A 20,035-nucleotide genomic window follows, 5' to 3' on the forward strand; every position below is an offset into this window, starting at 1 on the left:
CACACCAAGTATTTGCTAACAACTGTGTTGTTACTCAAGTGATAGTGATGGATTAGGCCAAGATTAATGTAACATAGCTGAACTCACAGCTCCTGATGTAAACAGAAGGGAGGTCTGGTGACAAGGCTACCACTGCAGTGCTCTCTGGAGAACAAGCAGAGTGTACTTACTGTAAGTTGTATGTCTTAATCTCAGCATCCAGGCAGGTTGATTGCTCTTGATGTCAGTATTCAGTGCTCTGGGAATAGGAAGAGAGTTAAAAGTGCTCCCACAGAGTCGGAGAGGTTTAAAAAAATATCTAAATCACTTATGAATCAGATTTGCATTATGACTTGTGGGTGTAGACCACTTCAGGAGTGTTGTGAACCTGCACCCAGGGTATCTGGCCTCCTGCAAGCAGGGCAGTTCAGCCACAACTCCCAGTGTGAGCAGCATTTTAGGACAGTGTCAGAGTTCTAAACATTCCACCTCCATTACTTTTTTCCAATGAAAGTATATTGCCCTCCTTCTTCTGATCAGGTCAGTCTCTACCTAACTGGAGGGTACAATATGCAATGTGTGGTGCCTTTTGCCACATTGTACTCCTAAAGTCTTGACATCTTATTTCTTCACTGCACAGGCTGTGTTAGGGCAAGTCTGTGCTAGCCTTGATATCCCACTGCTCTCAGAATAGCATCATTAGAGGGCTCAGCATAATAAAATGCACTAAAAAAAAAATTCTGACATCTGAGCAAGGCTTAAGTGCATATGATCTGTGCTTTCCATGCTCCATAGAGGTTAATTATTCGTCTGGCAAAAGTATTGTCTCAAATGACATGCTCCCCATGAGGTTAAAATGCTCTCCTCTTCATCTGGGTTACTGATTCCCTTTACCATTATGAAAAATTGCATCAAGTTTCACTGGAGAATAAGGTAGTGATAGGGGGGATGGAAATGCTCATTAGTGCAGGGACTGTGACCCATGAGTCAGCTTCCATAGGCAGTGGAAGAGAGAGTGAAAACTGAGGAGGTGTGTCAGAGAAAATGGAAATGCAATCCTGACATTTCTTTTCAAATTCAGGTGGTGAGCCAGTTCTCCATGTAAGAGTTGTTTGATTTATAAAAGATACAGCCTTGTTAATATTTTTGGGCAACTGAGTTTGAGTAACTGGGACAGTTTTGTTTTGTTTGGTTTGGGTTTTTCTTATTTTATCAAAAAGAAAGTTATTGAAGGACCAGTAAGCAAACCATGACTTTTATTAAGCTGACAAGCTGGACCAGTGGAGAGGTCAGTACAGTGCTCATTGGTCCTCCTTTGAAATGCTTGTCCCTTCTTGTCTAAGTCTAGTCGCCTGATTTTCCTTTGAACTGTTCAACAAGTGTATGGGAGTTGGGAAATTTGGAGGAAACACAAGTCACCCCATCACTTGAACTGCTCATCTGCAGTGGTAGAATCCCTGGCATCAGGAGGTGCAGCTTGGTGAGTGGCACTTGGTACAAAGAGAGAACAATTTGCCTTGAATTGTGCACCAAATAAAAGTAATGCAGTCCCTGGAAGGCTGGTGCATCATAAAGAAGAAACTAAACAGTTCTAGGGCACGAAGAGTTTAAACATGCTTCAGGGGTATAAATTAACTGTATGTTAATTAATAGTCCAGGTATGTACAGCAATTGTTCCATAGAACATTGTTCCCCAAACATCACAAAATTGTTTAAGTTGGAAGAGAGCTCGAAGATCACCAAGTCCAACCATTAACCCAGAACTGCAAAGCCAACCACCAACCATGTCTGCAGACACCATATTTAGACATTTTGAACATGTCTAGGAATGTTGATTTCACCACTTCCCTGGGCAAGCCTGTTCCAATGCCTGACCACCCTTTCCATGAATAATGTTTTTCCTAATATCTAATCTAAACCTCCTCTGGTGCATCTAGAGGCAGTTCCCTCTCACCCTGTCACTCGTTACTTTTGAGAAGAGACCAACTCCCAACATTTCAGGCAGTTGTAGAATGGAATAAGGTCCCTCCTGAGTCTCCTTTTCTCCCGACTAAACAACCCCAGCTCCCTCAGCTGCTCCTTGTAAAACTTGTGCTCTAGTCCCCTAGTTCCAGCCAAAAAGAGATGAAATAAGTGCCTCGAGGTCCCGCTCACCACTTCTTTTCCTGAATCCCCTGGCATTTATGTTTCTTTGCTACAGGATGAGCATCTTGCCTTGAACAGCAGAGGGGGAGGTCAGTCTCAACATTCTCATGTCTTTCATGAGCTCTCAGGATCTTCCCCATCTCAGCTGGAGAACATCCTATCAGGAGGGACTGGGGATGGTGCTAGTCTGACACCAGGGAATTTGTTAGATGAACAGTAATCTATGACCCTTCCAATTACTTGTATCCCTTCAAGATTGAAACCAACATGTGGAACAGAAAAGGTGCACCAAAAAAGAAGAGGCTGTTGTCAGTTCATCCTGTGTTGTCTCAGATGCTTCATCTTCATCACGGGAAAGATTCCTCACACTCTTCCCCTGCTCCAGCCTTGGGTCCATCCCACAGGAGACAGTTCTCCATGAACCTCTCCAATGCAGATTCTTCCCATGGGCTATAGTTTTTCATTAATTGCTCCAGCACAGGTCCCTTCCATGGGCTGCAGTCCCTCAGGAACAGGCTGCTCCAGTGTGGGTCCCCTGTGGGGTCACAAGTCCTGCCAGCAATCCTTTTCCAGTGTGGGGTCCTCTCTTCATGGGGCCACAAGTCCTGCCAGGAGCCTGCTCCAGGCTAGACTTCCCACAGGGTCACAGACTCCTTGAGGCATCCACCTGCTCCAGTGTGGTTCCTCTCTCTGGTGTGAGAGCCAGTGGCAGGTCCATCTTGGAGCTGTCTGGCATTGGCTCTGTTGGACATGACATGACAGAAGCTCACAGAAGCCACACCTGTAGTCCCCTGCTACCAAAACTTTGCCATGCAAATCCCATACATGTTTTAACCAACAGATTTTTTTTAAATTCAGTTCTAACAATTATGGGGTTTCTCCATGGTGTTCTTCAACATTTAAGTTAAGTAAGCTTAATAGAAATCAAACAAACTCTGACATACAAAATGAGTTTGAGTCATTTTTATTAACCCGGCTTTCAAGAAAGTGACTGATGATTCACTGTTAACCTGGTCATCACAGCCTCCCATGAAGGGCAGTAACTTGATTTTTGCTTTAATAAAGAAGTAAAAACATGCCTTTTTTTCAAATACTTGTCAAATAATCTTAAAACAGTACATAGAGAGAAAAAAAATATACACAGCTATGGTCCTTTGTTTCTTGGCAGAATATGTGGAATGTGACGGGAAATGTTTTTTATAATAGAAGATACATGCTATGTGATGTCTTTCCCAAGCAATTATATCCTTTCACAGTAATGCTCTCATGAAAGATAATCTGATGAAATTCCTTTGGTCAGGAGCCTATTTTTAATTAAATACCCTAAGGATAGCTCTTCTAGCTATTTAACTTCGAGCTGTTTAACTCACTTGGTTTTAATGGCTGTCAGTAAACCCTGAGTAATTCACATGTTCAAAGAAGCTGAATTTATGAGTAAATCCTAACTCATCTCATTTTGAATCTGTGGTTTGGCAGAGGGATTTAAAGGGAGTTAAGGAGTGTCTCTCTGCTACACAGACCTCTGGAGGCTGGGGAAGCATCTAGGTATCCAGTATGGGACATTTTCAGATGGACCACTTGCCTGATGCCACTCAGCTATTCTGATGCCTCTATGCCTAAACTCCCTAGATTTTCACCTTTTGCATCCTCAGCCATCTTGAAGCTCAAACATGCTCTCCAGAAGTGCTTATGCACAGCTCTAACAATAAGCAGTCAAACATTATCAGTGAGTCCAATCAGTGATTTAGGCAGCTAACATCTCAAATACAAAGGGAGCCTGAAATTTATACACATATAGACATAATAAAATTGAAGGTTATTCACACAGATTAAATGCATACTTGGGTGCAGCCAACAGAGGCAGCTATTTGGGCAGCAGTCTGCTTTGGGAGTTTCTGGACCTTCCAGGGACAAGGTCCAGGATCAGTGGGTACACCTGGGAAACCTCTGAGAAACTGGAGTGCCTGCTGCTGTCAGGCAAGAACAAGGGAAGCAGAGCTACCAGGTGTGGGCTCAAGGAAGCTCTGGCAGCTTCTGATGATCATGATCAGCTGCCCTTGACCCAGCGTGCCTGAAGCCTTTGTGGCAGCTGCCCATCCTTAGGAAGGGTGAATCACCTTTAGTCAGTGCTCAGGCAAAGATTACATAAGAGCCCTGGCTCAGAGCACAGCTCCAAGGCAGCTTTTTGTGCAGCAGAGCACAAGGGAGGGGGTGTCAGTTGGATGTTTAGTGTTGTGACAGTCTCAGTTGCAGTGGTGATGTGTCACAGGGCAGCCTGCCCAGCAGGTGTTGGAGCAGCTGTTCCTGCCAGGGCAGTGGTTTGAGGCAGATTCTGGATAGCAGGTGAAGCTCTCCAAGTCCTGGGCTGCAGGGAGTACCTGAAGCTTCTCTCTGATGCCCTAGAGATGGCCTGCTGTCCTGCCAGATGTGTGCTATCTTGGAAGATATGCAAACCAAATGGAGGAGTTACAGGTGGGAGTGAGCAAATGGTGCAGTATCAGAGAGACCAAAAAGGGAGATAGATGAGTATTCTGCTGGAGAGAAAAAAAAAATAAAGAAAAAGGGTAAAACCCTAGGCTGCAACTGCAGCAGAAAAGCAGGCAGTGTCCACCACTAATACTGAGGTATTGAGGTAAGTACAACTGCTGGAGAATGGGAAGGATGGAAGTTCATGACCTATAACACAAAAGAAAGGTTCTTGCCCCTACCTATGGGCTTAAAGCTGGGAGATGCACCCACTGCCCTCAAAGCTGAAGAGGAGGCACATATGCCTTCAAGCACAGAATCTGCTCCATCTGAGTCTAAACAATGCAAGACAATTGGGATAAAATGGTGAGTCCATATAAACAGGTGCCTCCCTGCTGCAGGGGACAGAGGCATCCACTGGCTGACCTGACCATCATCTAGAGTGGTCTGCTGCCTGTGCCATGATGGGATGCCATGGAGGGAGTGCTGAAACTCCTACAACCCTCTGGCCACTATCCTCTGCAGATGAAGGGAGGTGATTCTTCCCCTCTGCTCAGCACTGGTAAGGCAACCTGGCACACTGTTGGTCTGGGCTCTGCAGCACAAGAGAGATGAGACACTGGCATTGTGGAGAGAGTTCATATAACGTCCAGCTACAAAGATGATGGGCTAGAGCATCTCTTAGGAAAGGCTGTGTGAGCTGGGACTCTTCAGCCTGGAGAGGAGAAAGCTCTTGGTTTATCTTATCAGTATATATGTATAAATACTTGGAGGAAGGGTATTAAGAAGATGAAGTCAGACACTTTTCAGTGGTGCCTGAGAGAGTCCGAGCAAAGGATAAAAACTGAAACACAAGATGTTCCCTCTGAAGATCATAAGCCACATTTTAACTGTGAGGGTGATTGAGTGATGGCACAGGTTGCCCAAAGAGGTGGTGAAATTCCTGGAGATATTTGAATGCTGCTTGAAAATGGTCCTGGGCAGCTGGCTCTAGCTGATCCTGTCTTGACTGGGGTTTGGAAAAGTTGGATGAGATTATCTTCAGAAGTCCCTTTCAATCTCAGGCTTTCTGTGATTCTTCCTGTTATTGCCCCAGGGCTTTCTGATGGCAAGACTAGAAATGTGCTAAACATTACTGTGATATTTCACTTTTTGATTTCACTTCGAATTTTTCACTGCATTAGAAAAGTAAATTTGCAGAGTGCTACCTTGAGACAATACTCTAATGAGAATATGCTCATTACAGATGGAGCTGTCTGAGCCCATTAACTGTAGAGAAGAGTGTGTCTGAAAACCAGTCCTTAGAGTATTTAAAAAACCTTTGCCTGATTATGGCACAAGCTGAGAGGCTAACCTGGAGGTGTAGCCTCACATGTAACATGCTATAGATGGCCACACCACATCAAATGGGCAGCCACTCAGCAGCCCCAATGGTTTGGCCTTGGTTAGAAGAGGGATGAACTCTACCTTATGGTGTTATACATGTAATTTTAATTATTTTAGCAGCTGGAGAGGAAGCTAGGTTATGTGGCTAGCTTAGAATGCTGGCTGTGCACATACTCAGCCTAAAAATAGAGGTGGCCATATTGTCAGTGGTACAGTGAGTTTACTTTAATTTTGGGCTGACAGCTGGGGCCAATATCAGCAAATGGAGCCACATCAGAAAAATTTACTTGATCCAGAAGCAAAATTATACATTTTTATCTGTTTTAAATTTAGCTCCATATCGTTATGCTCCAAAATCTTTCTAAAGAGAAAAGAAATAGTGTTGGAGTCTTCTATTGAAGAGTTCTTTTGTTTACAAGTATTGATGAAATAATCCCCACAGTAAATGAAAACTTTATTTCGTTTCTTTGAGGCAAGTGAAGCAACTTACAGCATAATGAGTTCCCCAGGTCATACAATAGATTCATTTTCTGTTTAGAAGTACAGATAAGACCTATCCACTAGCTACAAGCCCTCCTTTCCTAAAAGTTCCTTGAGAAAATAATGTCTGGATTAGGAGTCGAGAATTTTTTTCATCTACCAAAGCAATGTTTGGAGCACCAAGATAGGCAAGGTTTGAATGCTGCTAATAAACTAATCAGTGAATTTCCATTTCTCCTAGTCTTTGATGTATTAAAACAATTGACATGAAGTTTCTGATTAATAAGTACTTGCTGGAATATTCACTTTAATCAAGCCCACTTGTTTTTTACTAAGCTTGAACAAATGTTCTGATCATAGGCAGTTAACATGCTTTTAGTTAAAAACAACATAGAAGACTTAATTTAGGATACTATTGAAAATATAACTAATGTATAGGTTCATCTTAAGCATTGTATCAATTTATTTTTACTATTCAAGGTATGGTATTTCTTTAGAGATATTAAGAGTGATTAGGATTTAACCTATAGTGTTAAAAACACCCAGTTGAGTTATTACAACCAGCCACATCCTGAAAATGGTCACAACCAGCAGGCTGACAGTCAAATTGGATTGTTTGGCTGAACTGCTGCAGTATTGCCATATTGTTAATGACCAATTTCCACAGCAGCAAGTTTTCTTTCTGGTGCTGTTAATGTCTCCCTTGATTCTTTCATAGGACTCTGGTTGTCTTTTAGGCGTAATACTGTCTTGTTAAAGTATGCTTAACAGTCTGTAATGGCTGTTTAAAGCATCTTTTCCTTTTCCATAATTCTTACAATGTGTTTAGGAATAGAATACAGTGCAGTGGATTAGAAAATGCATTTAGGTCCAGCTTGGGTATTAATTGGGAGTCTCAATACTTACCTGTTTCAAACCACAGGTTTTTCTTTGAAAGGGAGTCCATTGCCTACACCATCCTTTTACTCTGTGCTTGGGGGTGGGGAGCTCAAAATGCTTGCCTAAGTGTAAACCTTCAGTCTGGATGTTTGGGAAGTTGTCCCAGATCTGTACACCTGGGAAGCAGAGGGCTCCAGTCAGGGTTTGTGTGCTCAAATGAGATGAGGTGAAAGGAGGGAGGGCTGCTGTGCACTGAGACCCACAAGCAACATCTGTGAAGTCACTAAAACAGGCCAAGTCCTGTTTTCAGAGCTGAACTAACAGGGCAGTGTGCATGCAAACAGTTCTTCCCTCCCAGAACCACGTGGCTGCATCCAGAATGAGAGGAGCAGTCCCCCACTTGTACCTGTCCAGTGCCTGGCTGCTCTTTGGATGAGTGATGTGCCTGGCACCATGCAGAAGCTTTGCAGGGCTGGTGGCTGGGACTGAGTAGGGAAAATCATAGCTCCAGATGCTGTGGATACTGAGGTTGTGTGGAGCTAGCAGTTAGCAAGCAGGCAGAGCAGCCTGGAGCAGCCAGCTGCAGAAGAAAGACCAAGCAGAGTGGGTTGATGAGATGAATTAAATGGCTTGTTAAATTAAGCTCCCCAAGAAAGTGCCTTTTAGGAAGAGGATAAAGAGTGCTAGTGTTTGGGGGTGTTTTGTATTTGTTTCATTTTTTTTTTTTAACAGGGTTTTAGTGTTCTGTATTTGTGACACAAGTGAGAATGGCAAAACAAAACCTTTTAGGAACTTCAACAACCCAGATGCTTTCAGGGGAAATTTTGGCACAAAGTAAATTTTTATTATTAATACTGTAATGTGACCATCAATAATAATGAGTAGGCATAGTAGGCTATTTTATAATATGAATAGAACTTTTATTATAGATAAGTATATAATACTTATATATAAGTATATATAAATATATATTATATATATTATATATATATCCTGCTATAAAAGGGCATTCTGTCCTGGAGAACTTATGGTTCTAGTCCTCTAATTTGCAGTATATGAGTGCATTTCTTAATCTGTATGCATTTGCATGGGAGCAGTCAGTCACAAGCTATGGTTTTCCTAGAGCAGAACTGAAAATTGCCTTGGAGGACCCAGTCAGTGCTCACTTCTTTTTACAGTTAGCTAATATGTCTTATCTTCTTGTAAAGTTGAGGCAGCTTTCACTTTAGGCAGTGTAGGGCAGCTCCCATAACTCACTGTGATTGCTGAGTGAATACTGTTGTGATGAGTCTCTGTAAATCCCAGAAGGTTTCTGGGATATACTGTGCCTTTCCCTTAATATGGAAATAGTTATTTACAGCCAGCAACCACACTGAGTACATAGAAATGAGCAACTCACCAAAATTGCCTGTAGTTTCTGCCCTGTGACTTGACAGAAGCCCCTAAAATATAGATCTTACCAGTAGTCTAAAAACTGTCATTAGCAAATAATTATCATAATTTAGTTGTACCAACTTTACTGCAGGACAAATGTCTAAGAGAAGTCATGCATTTTCTTTGTTCATAGTGGCTAATGTTGTGGAAGGCATTGTTTTATGCTAACAGGCCAATGGCACTAGAATTTCGCCATGTGTGATCTGATGTGCTGTTTGCCAGTTTTTAAATTTGCAATTGTATTTTGGTAGACTATCACCCCAGCTTGACACCAGCTGAATTAAGCTTCCCTTGGAAAGGACAAAGAGTGAGCCAGTGAGGATGGTGGCTTTCAGTGGCAGACAAAAGCAAAGTCCCTGTTCAGCACTGGTGTTTATGGCCCAGCCTTGTGGTCCTTCAGTTCAATCCCTTGTTTTCCTGTGAGAAAACTGTGCAGTCAAGTCCCACAAGACCCATGAGCACTTCCTTGTGTATTTTAGGATACAGAGCACATATGCACAGGAAACTTGCTTTCCCAGCTCTCAAGTCAAACAGTTCATGACATGGAAGAATAAGCTCTGTTTACTGTTGCTGTTGTAGATGGCACCAACTACAATACCTTTTGGGAATCCCCATCTTTCATCACTCAAAAGTCTTCTCTGTCTTCTTCTTTTCTTATCCTTTTAAAATAAGAGATTACTTGGACAGCCTTCTTTCCTTCCTCTCTTGAAAAACTTCAGTAAATTGTATTTCCACTGTACCAAGTATCTCATGCAGCTATCATGACAAAATGAAAATTACTTCTGTGGGATTTTCCACTAGCTCTGAATGTACATAGCTTGAAAAATAAGAATGTGAAGTGTGAAGAGGGAAAAATAGTGTCTTTATTTCTCACAGAGGTTTTTGTTAATCTATCATGTATTGTAAATTTTTTTGCTGTTCTAGAGGTGTGTGAGATGCAGCAACACATATTATTGACTTTCTTTTAACATTGGGTATCATAAGGCATCTTCAAAACTCAGTTGCTGCCAGCTAACCTAAATCGGGGCTGTGCTTTGAGGAAACCAATTCCCCAGCAAGTGTGGGGGTAGCCTGTTGAGGGATGGCAGTTCTTCCTCTCTGTCCATCTGCCACCTGCCTCAGCCCACAGTCTGCTTTATTTTCAGCTGGGAAGTAAGGAGCTTCAAAACTAGATAGAAAAATAGTCAAATGTATTTTGAAATAGTTAAACCATTGAAGCAGCAACTTAAAAAAAGGCATCATATTGGTTACCACACCTTAAGAAGTGCAAAAACTCTTTGTATTCTTTTTGCAGTTTACAGGTAAGATAATAAGGGCAAGTTTACCTTCCAACATTACCAGTGAAAAGTACACAAAGCAACATATATAGTAGCTTAAGCCTATGTGCATTCAAAAGAAAATAAAGAGTTAAGGTAAGCATGATGAATTGTTAAATAGTCTGTTCCTCCATGGTCTTTTCATACAAGTGTAGGTATAATACCAATTTGTTTTCTCTGAAAAATCTGTGTCGACTGCAATTTACTTTGTACTACTACATGGTGATATGTTGTATCTCAGTCTTTCTATGCATGCATACATAATCAAGAGATAAAAATATTCTTTCTTACATTTACTTTTTCCTCTCTTTTATAACTTGGAAGTTATTTGTACTGCCAAATATGTAGGAGACAAGATCTGAGTACTACTTGTACTGTGCAACATTTTGCTTTCTCCTCTGACTGCTTTTCTCCTTGCCCCAAGTCAGTTTACCCAGTCTAATTTGCTATGAAAATATCTCCTTTTCAGTGTGAGATAGCCAGAGTGCCAACTCTGTGTGCAGCAACATGGGAGGAGTAGACTTTGACAGCACTTTAACTCTGTATGTAATGAAGAATCTGACTGATTTGCAAAAGTGATATGGATATTTACTGTCTGTGTTGGTGGTTAATGTTGACCAAGACCTGGAAAAGTGTGCATTCTTTATGGGTACTCATGGTGGTTTTACTCAGAGCTGCAAAGGGAGATGTAACCCACCTGCACCTGAGGCAATGCCCTCCAGGGGAGTTCCACTCAGGTCAGACTGAATTCTGATCCCAGCTCTGCTGCCCACCCACATCACTGCTGTCAGCACACCCTGCTGTTTCTCTGGCTTTCCATTTATCAAGTGAAATTAATTGCAGTCATATTTTTTCTCCTGCTATGAAGATTAGAAGGGTAAAGCTAACACTGTCTGTGAGTGACTTGGCTGGCATGTTGTTAAGAAACCATTTTGATGGCTTTGTGACAGTCTGTCTTTAGCAATGCACGGTCAGGTAGGCCTGTCCCTGATCTCCCATGACCCTTCTCTAAGGGCATGTTGCTGCTTCTTTGCACTCCTCTTGCATTACTTTGCAGAGGATCAAGGAACCCTGCCACAGGGGAACACAGGAAAGATCCCTGTCATCAATGCCTGCACAGAGGAGCAGCACAACAATCTTCCTTATTGTCTACAAACCGCATGTGACATAGAGAAAGGAGAACACATAGTCGTCCACCACAAGCATTCTGTTACCATCTAAAAGCTTTCCATTTAGAAAAATCCCACACAAGTGATTTAAAACATTGCGCTTTTTTATCCCCCAGAAGTTTATTCCTTGATGCTGCTCTCAGATTTCTAAAAGACCTATTTTTTTTCTTTTTTTTCTTTTTTTTTTTTTTGCCACTGTGCTTTTTCTCCCTTTCTTGCGATATTTTTCTTTTGCACTTAAGGGATTCTCTGACCCCCTTAACACAAGCACAGTGGTACTAGTTACCTGGATAACACTGTCTGCTGAAGCTGAAACACAGAGGTATGAAGACACTGCGCTCTGACTACCAGCTAAAAGCAAGAACTTCCATGCATAGCTTGGAATGTTGTCCTGTCACCCTGTTCGTTGGTCATGAGATATCATGAACTCCAGGATATGATCTGCCTGAGCACCGGAATTACTGCTACCAGTAATGTTTATTCCTAACCCTTAATTCTAAACTGTTCAGCTTTGAGCTAAACTTCCTTACAAGTTTCTAGCACTGGAGTTTCCACAGCCTCTCTGACTTCAGTTTATTCCAGATCCATTTTGTTTTTGAAAGACAGTGTTGAATCTAGGCACATATCTCCTGCAGAGGCTTTACAAATGCTCAACAGAACACAAGAAATACTTGCAGGATTACTTGTAGGTCTCGTCCACTAGTCCCCAATTTACATGGTCCTGCATAGTGGTCGCCTCATTGCACAGCAGTCTGCCACAGGCTTGTGCTCTGTTCATGGTCCACTCTAAACCCCAGAACCTGCTCTCCAGCACTTCCTAACTATTTGGTCCTGATTTGTACTGAAATTGATTAGTCCTGCCTAAAGGCAGCGCTTCGTATTTGTCTTGACAAAATTCTGTCCTCATTTTTCTTGCTGTCTGTTCCTCCAATTTCTCAGATTCAAATTCTGCCTCTGGTATAGTTGTGGGAAGGAGGTAGAACATTGATATACTGAATATGGTGACATTAACCTCGCATCCTTAGGAAACTGGTAAAAATTTCAACAAGAGAATTCAAGACTTGGCATGTTGCACTGACTGTCCTACATTGGCAGTAGGAAGGAAAAGCAGTGGCTAGAAACTTTATCCAAAAGCCTGTCCGCCAGCACAATCAGTCATAGTTGAGTCCTGCTTTAGTTCCCGGTTGCCCATGTAGCTCAATGCTCCCCCAAAGATCTTGAAACTTGAGAATTTGGTGGGCTGCACCCAGATGTGCTCCAGCAAGTGCTGTTAGCCTGTGTCTCTTCCTATTGATTTGAAGTCACTGTAACTACACAGCCAGTTCTCCTTGAAGCTGAGTGTGCATTTCTGCTTTGCTAGATCAGAGCCTTAATTTTTAGGTGAGGTGTGCATACAGGAATACAAGTAAGATTAAATGCAACCAGATTTTCCTACCTTCTAGTAAAAAGGACAAACCAAGTATTTCTTCTTTTCACACCTGTGCTGACAGGTCAAAGCAGTATGCTACCAAAGTTCACTATTGGTGCTTGAACAGAAATGCATGCTTTTCATAAAGGCATTCATGGCAAATTTGCAGAATAAGGAGGTTGTACTTTTCAGCCTTGCATTCAGTAGAAACATTGTGTCATTTACAGATATATTTGTATATTTGATGATTCCGGTATTTAGCAGCAGCTATTTTTGCCAGTTTGTTTGGAAGCCTCTAATGGCTAAGTCCAGTTGAGCTCATTTCATAGCTTCCCCTATCTGTGGGGCCATCTGTTATCCACTCACTTTTTTTCTTTCCCTGATTGATTTCACACAGGCCCTTTAGCTCATTTCAATTAGGGTAGTTTGGAGAAGATCATACTGTAATCTGCAGTTGTGTCATGTGTGTGTTGTCCTTGTCCCACCCCACTCCTCCCCCCACAATTAGATGGAAAACATTCCATGATGAAGAACACTGTTGAATTTACCAGGCTTGGTGGAAGAAGACTGTGAGGGGATTTTCTCCAAAGCTGGAGGATTTCTGCAGGTAAGCCTATAAAACCTGCAGCAGAGGGTAATGAAAAAAATCTAAAAATAGAAAAAAGGAATAGAATGAAAAGCTAAAAATTGACACTTTCTTTAATCACACTGATGACCTTTTATGTATATCTGTGCATATATTCAAGCATATATATATATAAACACTGTTGACCTTTTAAATCTATACATAAATAATATATAATTTATAAATATGCATTATATATATGTGTGTGTAATATAAAAATATCTATTTCACTTCCTTGGGGATTTTCTCTTTAATTTAAAAATTTCTGGCTTGCAATTCATACAGGTCATGAGTGAGGCTGGAAAAATACAAGAGAAATTAAGAGATATTAGAAAATTCCTAAGAGCCTCTTGAAATATATCTCCAGGCAGATGAACCTGAAGGCCTGTTGCGCTTCTGGAAATTGTGTTGTGGCTTGGTTTTTTTTATATATAATTTCAGACACTGGGCAAGAGTTAGAGAATGCTGGATTGGGGAATTGCTGCAGTGGGGAGGATTTTGGAAGCAATAGTTCAGAAGCAGAAGGGCAATGTCGAGCTGGAGGAACCCTGCCTCGCTTCCCTTGTCATTTTGTCATAATTAACAGAATCCTGTGGAATCCTCTGGGCTTTACACAATTCTCATTCCAGATCGGGGTGGGCAGGCATCAAGGAGCAGCTGACAAGGTCTAACATCATCTATGGTTTTTGCACCAGTGTTGCAATAGGCCACACCATTGAGAAGGATAGGAATAATCTTAATTGGAGATGTTACTTTTCAAAGCACAAAATCCTCTTGCTGCCTGCAGGAAACAGGGGTTTTGCAGAACTGCTCATGGCATGGTTACTGCTGTGGGATTTGTCTGAGTGCAATAGTTTTGCCTGTCTTGTGGTACCTTCAGTCTGAGCTTGGCACAAGCCTCTCCAGTTGAAATTTGCTTGTATCTCTGTTTCGTAGCCCCGGAGAGTAAAAAATGCAGAAAAATGTCAACCTGGAAGCCTTTCCACTTTGGCTGGGAGGGGGGCACTGCACTGCTTGGGCTGGCGGAGGGCTCAGGAGAGTTGCTCTGTCTCCCCTGCCCACATTCCTGCAGCTGGATCACAGGTACCAACCTGCAGCCCTGGCCCCTGCTGTCCTTGTCGGCTCCCGGAGCCGCCGGGACAGTGCAGAGTGAGAGAGAACTGAGCTGCTGATGGGGCAGGGAAGGTTCACAGGATCCCTCGTGGGGCTGGTAAAGAAAACCCCCAAATAAAACGGGGAAAAGGCATGGTGAAGAATGTGCTCCAGGTTTACAATGGGAGGAGTGTGAGGGCTTTCCCTGGTGATGTTAAGCCACCAGCCCGCTCTAGGAGCTAAGGAAAAGCTTCGTGCAACCTTTCCATTACTGAAATATCACTGCGTCCGCGCTGCCGTGCCTTTCCCAGGCAGCGAGGCGGAAGATCCCAGATTGCTGTGGTTGCACAAGGAAGAGGCAGGGTGGCAAGGCAAAGCTGTGGATTGTGTTTGTTTGGGGTCAGGGAGCCTCTCTGTGTTCCCGGTGCCGGCCGGTGTGCGGGATTCGCTGCGGTTTCCACAGCCCCACCTGGTGTCGGGCCGCGGCAGGGAAGAGCTTCCAAAGCTGCTCCTGTCCCAAAACCTCCAGCTGCCCTTCTCTCTGTGTTTAACAAAACTGCTTCCCCGTGAAGGCTTCCCGAGGTGCCTGGTGAATGCCACCCTCCTGCTTGCGGTGGCTTTGCCAGGAGCAGAGTTGGTACCTGACACCTTTTAGCTTTGCAGCTGCCACGCTGTAGAGTGGATTTCTAAGAAAGGATCAACTGGCATTTGGCTCTTTTATGCCAAGTATCACTTACTGGGATAAACTGGTGATGGCCTTCTCATTTATCAGTGTGACCAGGCTGTGAGCAGTGACAAACCCCAGGTGTCACCTGGAGTGTGCTGCTGCATCGCTGGCTCACGTGGTAAAACAAATGCATCAACACAGCTAATCAGGCTTGTTTTCTGTGGGCAAGAGCAGTCACAGCGAAGGGCTTTTTTTAGTAACTGTGTGTTTACAATTTGCTGTCCCTGCAGATGCCAGGCTGAGGAGGCACGAGGTAGCCATGGAGCTCTCTGAATCCCACCCTGCAGTTGCTGCCTGGGCAATTGCACCTGAGCAACCCCATGAGGAGCCAGGGGGAAGCCCAGGTATCAGGGGATGGAACCCTGAATCTTCAGCTCTGGGGTACATGTCTGCCACCAAAAAACAAAGCCTGGTTTGCAGGATGTTGCTTTTCTCAGTGGTACACCATAGCAGCTGCTTTTTTCCAATACTGAGTGAGCAATTTCCAGAGCAGAGATGATGCTACTATACCTTGCACTAGTGTGTTTCTAAATCAGTGTTTCTACCCAGCTCCTCATCTGGTTTCCTATGTAGCCACCTACAGAGTAGGAAATGGAAGACTGAGTTGAGGTATTCTGACTTTCCTGGCTCCATTCCTGTAAGATGTGTAAATATCCTTCCTCTCTCTTTAGCAGGACAGGTTTAGGGTGGGAGGTATGACTTGCAGAAAAGCGTCAAATCCCCCAGAGGCAACCATGAAGACCTTCAGAGGGAGCCCTTTCAGCTGTGGGCTCCTGCTTATCCTGTTTCTAATCATGGCTGTACCCATTAAGACTCTGCTGTTGGAGCCAGGAATAGCCCAGATTAATCCTGGTGCCCAGCATCCTTACAGGGAGTTTTGTAATTCACAGCCATGTGTGTTTCACCTTAATTCAGCTCATTCTATGGGGCACTGCCTTGTGCAATATGTACAGGAACAATCTGCTGCCCACCCACCAAGGCACTGCTCTCCACATGTGCTGTAGGCGTGACAGGCATCAGCACCACCTGTGGGCTCTCAGCTACAGATCTGGCTTTTCCTACATTTGAGTTTGCAGCTTAAACAACATAGGTTTAAACCAGCTCTTTTAACACAGCTTTTGACTGTGTGTGTATTAGGTGGACTCTGGATTGATTATTGACATGCTTTGGCCTTGCTAACAGCTTTTTGCTGATGTGAATGGAGCTGTTTGCCTTGAGAGATGTCTTATTAGTGCTTCTATATTGCTTCTGCTCTGGTGGGTGAGAGACAGATCTGAGACGAGACACTTCACTGCACAGTACATTTGATAGGCACGGAGAACACATGAGAATTTCTGCCTGAAAGACTGGAAAGTGGAATAAACAACTGCTCAAAGAAAATAACCTAATTCTTTTCATGCACACTTGTGGGAAAGTATGTGCCAGGGTGCTGTGTGCACTGGGATGGAAGATGCACCTGGAGAAGTGCATGAGGGTGTGGGTGCTTTTCCTTCTCACTGCACTTGAGAAGGTTTTCCCCCGCACTTCCTTTCTCCTTCTCCCTGCCCCCATGAGCTTGGGAAGCCAGAGTGTGTGACCATTTGAGCATATGCCAATCTCTTCAAAGATTCTCTGTAATCCCTTGTGCTAATCCTCCTGCAAGAGGAAGGATGCTTGTAGGCAGTACTTGCAAATCCACACCCAGAATATTAAGCTTGTTATAACACCTGGCCTGTCCTTGCATCTGCTGACTCGTTCCTAAGGAAATTGTTGTGCTTAAGTTTCTCCTTCCGCTGGACTTCCTTTGAAATGTTGCTTCAGGTAAAAGTAATATTGCTTGTTTCACACATGCTTATGAGAAGAAATGGCAGCACCTAGAGAGAGCCATCATTATTCACTGCAGTAACAGTGCTGAACATGAGAGGCTACATTTTTGAAGTGCCCTCTAAGCCTGCACAAGTCTGCAGACACAGCAAAATAGGTGGCTTGACCCATGTGACCATAGCTTCATGCCAAGGATCCCCACTGAGTGATACACTGGGGCCTCAACAGAGGAGCTGAAGTTCCCTGGACCAGTGCAAAATGAGGCACACTTAAGACATGCCCACAAGGTAAAGGAAAGGGGAACTTTAGCACCAGCTGAAATATGCATTTGGCACGGAACTTGTGTGTTGCTCTACAGCTTTCCAAGTGGTGCAAGTGCTGAGAGACCTGCAAGGTCTGTGCTGTTTCAGCTCCCTTGCCTTGTGTGGCATTTCAAGCAGACATCAATTAGAAATCAATAACATGCTTTTAAAAGAAAACCATGGGTTCTTCTGTGCTTCCTGGGAAAGAACACAAGAGCCCTGTGCTGGAAGGGTCTCCACACCTGTGGCAAGCAGGGCACTGGCACAGCTAAACAAAAGCAGGGGCCAAATCACCTGCCAGAAATTGGCACTTTCCACAGTTATGGCCACATTTTAGCTTAGTTGGTTTCCTTCTCAGCAGTATTTGTGACAAAAGGTATGGAAGAAGCTTTTGTTCTTCACATGGATTATGTTTAATCAACGGGTGTTAATGAATTAAAAACTAAATAAATAATGATGCCCACCAGACCATTAACAGCCAAGGTGGGAAAGGCAAGGGAGGAATGTTGACTCTGAGCAAGCAGCAGTACTGGCCCATTGGCAAACTCACAGCAAGGGAAGGGCAGAGAAGGGAACAGACAAAGGATCAAGGGCTGCAACGCAGCAACTGTGAAGGGCTTAAAGAGAAAAACCCATGGAGGTTTCAAAACACACATGTTAAAACTTGAGTGTGTAAGAGGGCATTGGATTTACTTCTGGCTGTTTTTCGGTGAACACCCAGCTCTGTCAAGTGAGAACACCACACTTTATCTTTAAAAATGAGGATGATACCAGCCTGATTAAACTGATCTAAATCTGATGAATCCATGAGAGATCATAGAGAGATACAGAGAGAGGAATCAATAAGGCACTAATAGATGCTAGAGCTGCTGCCTGTAAATCAATTCGGAATTTTCCGGTGCACTGCAGTTCATAAAATACACCACAGGCTGTAATCGTGAACTGGACTAAGTTACAAAGGAATTAACATCATGATCCAGGAGCCCAGGACTTGCAGCAGACTCCGAGGGTACAGAGCTGAAGGAATAAATCAGCTCCTGGCAGAGAAAACAGTGAGGTCTTAGCATTCTCTGAGTTTTCTGGTTGCCACCAGCACCTGTCCTGCTCCACACCAGCACTTTGGGATGAACTAGGAAGGCAATAAAATCAGAACTTGGAGAGCAAAAGTTGAAAATTAAACATAGGTCAGTGGTCTGGTGAAGGGAATTTTGAAATATATGCCTATGGCATAAAGGATACTTCTATGAATTCTATGAAAATATTCTATGAAAATATGAATATTGATTCATATGTGCTAGAGAAATTCACCTTGTGTCCCTATAGATAACAAAGCTGGTTCAGGGGAATCTAGGCTACAGATTTTGGATCTGGCACCTTAGCTGAAGTCTAAGGTAGAAGAGAGTAATAGCAACAATGACCAAAAAAAAATGAAATTCAAGTGTCTGTGTGCTTTATCTTCACACAATCTCTAGTTCAGCCGCTTTTGCTGAGTGACACCCATGCCATCAGCCTGGATATCACAACTCCTTCCCTGGAAGAAATGCGTTTGACATTCAGTCTCCAGAGGCAAGGGTGAAGAGATGGCACCAGAGAAGGCAAACAGCCAGAGGTGCTCTGAGGTAAGTACAGTCAATCTTAGCACCAGGGTGCTGGGACTGCTCATCCCCCTGTTCAACATCCCCTGCTCCTGCAGTCCAAGGGGTGACTTAACAAAGCAGTTGCAGTTTAAACTGCCCTAGGGATCTGCATGGCATATGTCCTGGGAGAGTAATTCCCTGCTGCAGGACAGACTGCAGTCTGCCAGGTGCTGCCTGCTTACTCCACACCCTTTGCAAGATGCAGAGATCTTGGCTGCAATTTTGCCAAGCATGTTGGGGTGGAAGCAGCAAAAATCTGTCACAGTTGGAGGGCAAAAGCTGTCTATTCTATCTGCCATAAACCAGGCTGCTACCATTTTAGCTTTTGGGTAGTCCCAAGAGTTTCTATTCATCCTACAGCTTGCTTTCCTTTGCTCCCTGGCCCTTTTCCCATACAGAAATGTGCATGTTGAATGTGGTAAGGATTGAGAAAACTGTTACTAAGCTTATTTGATTTTTCTTTATCCAATACATGTTTTAAAAAATTAAAAAATCGAGCTTTCACGTTTTTTCCCTTGTTTCCAGGGGGAACTGTGAACAAAAAACTGTATGTAGTGCTTTGAGTCTAAGGAAAAGAAGGAATGCTAAAGATGAAAACTGTCTTTCTTCCATGTCAGAGAAAAATTCATTTCATTCAAGGAGTCAATATACTTCTAAATAAATATTTGGCTGCAGAAAGCCTGCAAGGTTTTGTTATTAATGAAGGAAAAAACTAACATAAGTGATGGGTGAGGGATGTGTCAGCTGTGTGGGGAAGCGTTTTGCTGCTCAGGATGAGCCTCCCACTCCTGTTGCACATGCATTAGGAAGATTTGGATCTTAAGAGCAGTATGATTTCAGTGTGGTTTCAACCTGGCACTCTTGGGGGTACCAAGTGGCTTTGCTGGGTTGGGATCACTCAACCTGTGTTCAGCTTTGTGCCCCAGGGTATGGTCCTAAGGTAGGTGGTTCCTGATGTGCTCACAGCTGGAGTATCTAGCAGTATAAATTCCATCTGAAGGAAGACACAAGGTGGCACATTTAAGGAGTTCTCCAGGAGTGCTGTATGGTCTTTATGTTGGCATAGTGTTTACACTAATTCCCTGCTCTACTTTCTGCTTGTCCCACAGTTTAGGACTGTTCTGCTGCACTGAGAGGGTATTTGGGGCTGGTTCCCACAAGGACTTTCTCCATGGATCAACACTGTC

This window comes from Lichenostomus cassidix, chromosome 2 (assembly GCF_008360975.1).
Source record: "Lichenostomus cassidix isolate B80296 chromosome 2, HeHo_3.0, whole genome shotgun sequence".
Lineage (NCBI taxonomy): Eukaryota > Metazoa > Chordata > Aves > Passeriformes > Meliphagidae > Lichenostomus > Lichenostomus cassidix.